General features: G+C 35.0%; 1 pseudogene; it reads right to left on the bottom strand.

Moving 5' to 3' along the window:
• Positions 1–893: 893 nt before the first annotated feature.
• Positions 894–3,950, bottom strand: LOC113502853 (annotated as a pseudogene).
• Between the last annotated feature and the right edge of the window lie 3,167 nt (positions 3,951–7,117).

Below are 7,117 nucleotides of genomic sequence, written 5' to 3'. Positions count from 1 at the left end.
ATTTGTTGAGATTTTAATATACATTTTTTAGTATTTTAGAGTATGTTTGGTAGCGTTTTTTATAATAATTTTTACTTATAGCATCATGTTGATAATTATAATATAATATTCGTTTTTTAATGCATGATAATTTCAATCCTTTACTTATCCATTTATTCTTTACTGGCTTATTGCCTTTTTTAACGCGTATTTCGGGAAAACATAATTTGAAAAAAAGAGTGAAAAGGTCGTGAAAAACGTTAAATGACTTATTGCAGCAAATTTCATTGTACACTTCATCAAAGTTTAAAGCTGATATACATTCTAAGAATTTATTGATGTTACTTTTGTTAAAATCTCTGACAGTTTCATACCAAAACTTTACCGTTTCAACCTTTTTTTTATTACTTGGAAGGTAGAATGTAAGTGATTGACCAGTATCGTGATCTGAGAGAGCAAGGTTGTGTATATTAGCATTTACGTCCTTAGATGAAATATTGCTGGCTATTTGATCAATACTAGATTTTTTTCTAGTCGGCAAGTTTATGTGAGCCGATAAATTAAAGTTCTTGAGCACTGACATTAAATCCTTCTTCTGTGTGGTTTCTTTTAGTACATTTATATTCCAATCGCCACTTATGACTACTTGGTTTTTGCTATTATGAGTCAAAATGGATAGTAACAGTTCCAACTTTTTTAAAAATAGATGTGCATCGGAATCTGGTTTCCTATAAATACAAATCACAAAAAGATTATAGTTTGGTACTTCTATACCACAACATTCAAAACAAAATGTAGTCGCAAAATTATTTACTACCGACAATGGAATAAAATCAATACCTTTTTTTACCAGTATGCACGACCCGCCTCGTTTTTTATTAAGTCTTGAGAAATTGGCACCTAACTTGTAGTTTTGTATCTGAAGACATTGCCGTCGTTCACTCTCTCAAACACCATGTCACCCGTCACCTGTAGAATGTAAGAATAATGGCGATCAATATGCGATGAATGGCTGAATATTTTTTGTGCACCGTAGTATATCAATACATTCCGTTAAATATAGTGAATTTAACTCATCTCTTCGCACAAACCCATGTATGGGTAATTCTTTCACGTTGTGAAATGTAATACACCAATCCTATGTGTCATTTTTACACAAATTAAAGCTTTAATAATAATAAAAAAAAACCTGATTCTATCAAACAAAGCATAACTAAAGTTGATAGATCGATATCATTACTTTAATAAAATACACTAATTAATGAGAAAATATTTTTACCGAGACGACATTCAACTCTAAATATGAACATGTATTAACGGACAAAAAGATTTTTTTGTTTGAATTGTTGACCTTGCTTGTTGGTAGAATATAGGTATTATAAAATCATAACAACATGTGCGGACGGCGATAAAAAAAATATAAAATAAATAATAAGCAATTTTAGTTTGACTTTGGATAAATATTTGATAAGTAGTGTTGTTTTATATGTAACACCGGCTTGTTGATATGCGTCTGCCAGAGGATAAATCTCTGTGTCTCAATTTATTTTTTACCCGACTGCGTGACAAGGACGGTGTATGTGCGTGATTTGAATATCAAAACAAATTAAAAACCATTAATCTCCATGTTCTTCGCTTTTGGCAAAGTCTATTAAAGTTACTGATTTCCCAATACCTTTATTATTTGAACCATTGCTGCACTGTAATGAAACTCAAAATTTGTCAAGTACTTACTTAGACTCATCTATTCAAACAATAAGATTAGATTTTAAAAAGTATCTTATACTAGGTACATACATAATGAGAATTAAGCCATGCCATTTGTTTGCTAGCTTTTTTTTCAACTTTAGGTTTAAAACTTTTTGTTTAAAACCTAAAGAGGCACTCTATAACATAAGGTCACTGGTAATCTTAGCGGTTTTTAAACAGGAAATAATGCGACGATTAAATGTTCAACGAGTAAAGTCTAAGTAGTACAACTATATATTTAGTATCTAATAAATAGTACATTACGCCCTTCACTTACACTCGAACTAACTTCCTGTCTTCCCAGCCCTCCCGTACTGTAAACTTCAAGTCTATGCCGTGGCCCGAAGGTTGTGTCAGAAGCGTCCTGGGGTCGAATTTAAGAGTTTTCGGCATGCCGTCAGCCAGCTCCACCTTGTACTTCTTCAGTATCGTTATCAGCCCTGATAATACTTGCATTCTTGCGAACCGCTTCCCTAATGAATTATGAAGGATTAAATGATAGACATATATGATATTATTCTGATGTGCCAAAACAATTATTTGGTATTGGTATTATTTGGTACTACTCACCAATACAAATCCTGGGTCCCTCTCCGTAGGGGAAAAAGGTGTACTGCTTAATGTTTTGTTTATTTTCAGCTAAAAATCTTTCAGGTTTATATTTTTGAGGTTCAGGGAAGAAAATCTGGGTTGTAATGCATATGGTAAATTGGAATATGGACACGAACGCCTTTGTCGACACGTAAGCCTGTAGAGAATTCGTAGTCTTCCATAACTTCGCGAGTTAATATTCCAAAAAGCGGATACAATCGGAGAGCTTCGTAGAGGCAGGCATCTAGATACGGCAACTCATTCACACATTCATAGTTGAGCTTGTTCTTATGACGTCGAAGAAATTCATCGACCTCTTGTTGAGCCTTCACCTGCGCCTTTTGGTTCTTGGCCAACTCATATAAAGTATAACTTATCGTAGCCGACGATGTATCAAAACCCGCTGCGAAGAACATTATGCACTGAGCCACCAACAGATCATCATCAACTGGAATTGTGACCTTTGTACCTTTTTCGCTTTTTAAGTTGCTCATACTGTCACCTATTAAATTTTGTTCTTTCTTCAAGACCAAGACTAAATCTACAAAATCATTTCTCGGTGAAGGCTGAAAGTTGCGGCTTTCGAACACTCCTTTCAATAGCTTAGAGAAGAACGCGTCGATTGTGGGTGGGAAAAATTGGAATCCTAAACCGTAGAATATTTTCGGCCAAATGAACCTGAAAACCATTTTAAAACTCTCCAATTCGAAGCTTCAAATATTTGGCCGGCCATAACCTTAAAGACATTATTTTTGTCACTTCCCATAGCATTTGCTTCGATTCCAAATGCACAAGAGCTATACAGTCCATTGTGTACCTGGCGCTAAGTCCTCTGATCTCAATTACATTAGACATGCTGGTCTCGAGGTCGAGCAGTCTTCCAAGCAGTGATTACACTTTTCCAGTAAGTAGAACATGGCTTTCATCTTAGCGGAAGAGAACAATGGAGTTAAACTCTGTCGCATTACCTTCCATCGGTCCCCACTGGAGAAAAATAAGTTCTGTGTCATGACTTCGCATTTCACGTAGTTTGATATTTCTCTGCCGTTGAAATAGTAATAGTCTTTGGTGAAGACATCTTTGATGATTTCCGGGCTGTGCACGATGAGTGTTGGTTCTGTACCGTAGTAAGCTCCGAAGTAAGGCTGACCAGGAAACTTTAGGCAGAGCTTCTGTAGGAGTTGACCAGGATATTCTTTCAGTAGGAGATAATTGGCGTAGTTTCCGAATATGGGCCAAGGTTTAACGTGTGGAACATTTTTATTTTTCCAGTAATTAAATTTTTTAATTGATATTAAATAAATCAAAAAACATATAGTTGATAATAAAGTCGCGATCACAAGCAGTGCGCCCATCGTGAAAACACGTTACTGATTACTGTTTGTTTCGACCTTGACGTACACTTATATGTATATAACGAGATTAAAAAACTGACCGAATCTTTTAAATTGATGATTAACAAAAACTAGGTAAAGTATCTACCGATATGCATCTGAAAAAAAATTTCGACAACAGTTATTTTTCTAAGGTAAACCTTTGAGTACGAAACGAAAAAGTAGAGACCCGTGATATCTCATGAACCGTGATAGGTAGACGGTTGAAATTTATGAAAGTTTATTTCAGTCATAAAAATGGATTAATCTTGTTTTAATTTGTCCTATACCTAAGTATATATAACATAATATTAAGATACTGTTTCTAGTTGTGTCTACTGTTTCTACTAGAATTTTCGAGTAAATAATTATGTAACTTACTACTGACACAGTTATCTTCCAGTTATATTTAATCTTAATTAGTAGTATTTAACCATAAATGTCAATGAATAAAGTAAAAACTTTAAAGTGTTATGATATAGTAAATATTCTGAACAAACATAAAGTAACTTTAATTCTTTAGTAATTGATCTCTATCTCTAGTAATTGATCTTGATCAAATTAGCTTCCATAGACACGAGGATTCATGGAGCTCATCATAGATAAACAAAAATGGTAGTGACTCGCCGGAAAACAAAATATTACAATCATTCAAGCCATTTTTGAAGGTTCCGTACTCAAATGGTGAATATTACTATTATTTCCGAGATTGCACTGTCCGTGACCAAGGCTCCTATTTACAATGGCCAGTGAAATGAGTTATTTAACAATGTTATCTTCACTAAAATAGATTTTTCTGTTATGTCACTTTATTTATCTGGCCTCCTTTTTAGATCTTTATAAATTATGAGTCTGATATTCATTCCATTTGTTTTTCGTCGAATACTGCAATTATACAAAAACGTCCAACTTTGATCAAACCTCTTTCTCCCACAAGCCTGATTCCTACCAAAGTCATTACAACAAATATAATTATGTAAATAATATTTTTTACTGGCTATAGCTGTGCTATATCGCATACAGAGAGTGTCTGAATACAAGATAACGAGCAATGAACGAACCTTGTAACTTATAAAAACGAATGCATTTCGTACACTTATCTAAATATTTCAATCACAGTTCTATTATACTAAATATTTTATCTAAATATAGTTCATAGCTAAAACCACTATGGATCGCTGTATATTTTATCGATGTGGGAACATAACACAAACATTTTATTCCACCATAATGGAAAACATCGATGACTGGTCGACTGATCCCTGAACAGCTTTATCGGCCAGTGTATCTAGTAGTCTGGGATGGTCGAGACCAATCTCTTTGTTAGTATTTTTGTATTACAGATAAAAAGCATTTACGTCAACAAACTGATAGTGAAAACATGGTTGTAGTATATATACTCTGATTGGGTCTATTTAACAACGGTATTTATCTAGCATAGTACGAAGCCACGAGCGCCGTAAGGTCATTCTTGCGAATGGAGCTGAGGGCACCCTGTGACCCGAAAAGCTAAGAGGCTAAGTACTAAGTCTTATGCATCCATTTTTTAGGTGAGTAATCCGTATTCTCTGTAGCAGCTATGCTCGAGATGGAGGCCAACAGGACTCCCACCTGCCGCCCCTGACTCTGGCTCAGGCAGAAGAAGAATTCCGGAGTGTTTTTAGAAACTCAATTTGAGGGTTAACTATCTCTTAAACAGAAAGTTACAAAACTCGGTGAACAGTAACAATTAGATAGCCAAAGATGTAAAAAGCTACAGGTAAATTAGAAATCTACTGTTTTTTGCGTGATTAGTTGATCACGGAAATTGTTAGTCAGAATAGCCTCTAATTTAAGTTTCTTATAGGATAAAGTCTAGTGCTGAATGCACTCGGAAAGCTCAGCCAAATTCCTGCTTTAATACATCCTCGCAATTTTACTTCTAACTGCCGTGGGTCAATCCCATACATTTTGCCCAGTATACTTATTTCTGTTTTTAGTTTAGCTCAAGATTTTAGCCATCGATCAGTTGTTATCGTAGATTTAAAAGTTATCTAGGTAATTAATACATACTTAGGAATAAAACGAAAAAAATATATTTCATTTTATTATGCTTTATCTAATCTAGCTATCTTAAATAATTTTGTATCTACTTACCGCACCTAAATAGAGATACTGAGACATCATCTACAAATAAGTCAAGCGTGAGTCGGACGTTATGGCGTTACGACGGACGATACGTGTACAATAAACCTTAATTATGATAGACTTTGACTATACGAACCTCCAAAAAAGTAATTATTGCCCCTTGACAGTGCTATCTGCATATAAAGGGGTATAATATAAATGTCAATACGAGTCTGAGATCTACACAAATTGTATACTTTTTAATCAGTTCGCTGAATTACACTCTAGATAAGACAGCAATAATAATGCAGTATTATATGTTACCTATATGAGTTTCTATCACAAATAATTTACACATTTCTTTAATATACAAAAAATATGGTAGAAAATACTGGAACGTAAAAATATTACATAAATAAATAGTAGTCCTGATCAAATCAGTAACGGGAATGTCGAGTCATGTACCAGCTTCTTGAAGAAAAGGCTCTTCAAGAAGTTTGTACAGTCAAGAAATACGAAAACAAAACGAAAACTATCTAGCCGACCACCAGGGGTCTCCCCTCCCTCCGAGTATATTACCCACGGCGGGGGGCCACATTCGGTGCTATGGATGCGGTCCCAATATGAGGCGAGGAGGCCGACGCTCTTTACACGTCGGCCTCCACACAACACAAGAAAGTGACCTACCAGCCCACATTACTGGCCGGTGGAAGCCCGCGGTCGGTGTATGAAGGATTGCAACGCATTGCCATACACCGACACAAAAACGCGGATGACGTAGCACGGCGGTTCAGGTTTAGTCAGTAAAAGTCTGACACTACAAATTTCCTCCCCGAGGGAGTCAAAAAAAAAAAAAAGGGGGTCTCCCCACCCACATGTGCAGACAAGATACTACATCCCCGCGCCTTTCCCCTCGGTAGGCATAATTTTATTGTAATCTAGCTTGTATAAGGTTTCTAAATTCAGTAAGACATATTAAGGTATTTTATTAGGACAAAGATTCTTTGTTTTAAACGATATCGATCATTAGTTACATATAATTTATGACGTATTTTTCATATGTTATAAATATTTGCGCTTATCTTTGGTATCTTTAATTCTATTTGGGATTTCATATTTTTAATTTTTGCAACTTATTTTGATGACTGTGAATTTCTTCTACGTCTGATACCTGGTATTTAACAAATCAGTTTGTATTGTGTAATGACTTTTAATTTTGTAAATGATGACAGTAAGCTTATTTTACTTAGCTTGGATTAAAATACTTGTCAATGTAAATCAAATGACCCCAAACTCTATGGGGTGCGTTTTATAGCGGA

Source organism: Trichoplusia ni, chromosome 18 (genome assembly GCF_003590095.1).
Source record: "Trichoplusia ni isolate ovarian cell line Hi5 chromosome 18, tn1, whole genome shotgun sequence".
Taxonomy (NCBI): Eukaryota; Metazoa; Arthropoda; class Insecta; order Lepidoptera; family Noctuidae; genus Trichoplusia; species Trichoplusia ni.
This window is presented reverse-complemented; position numbering and strand designations above follow the sequence as displayed.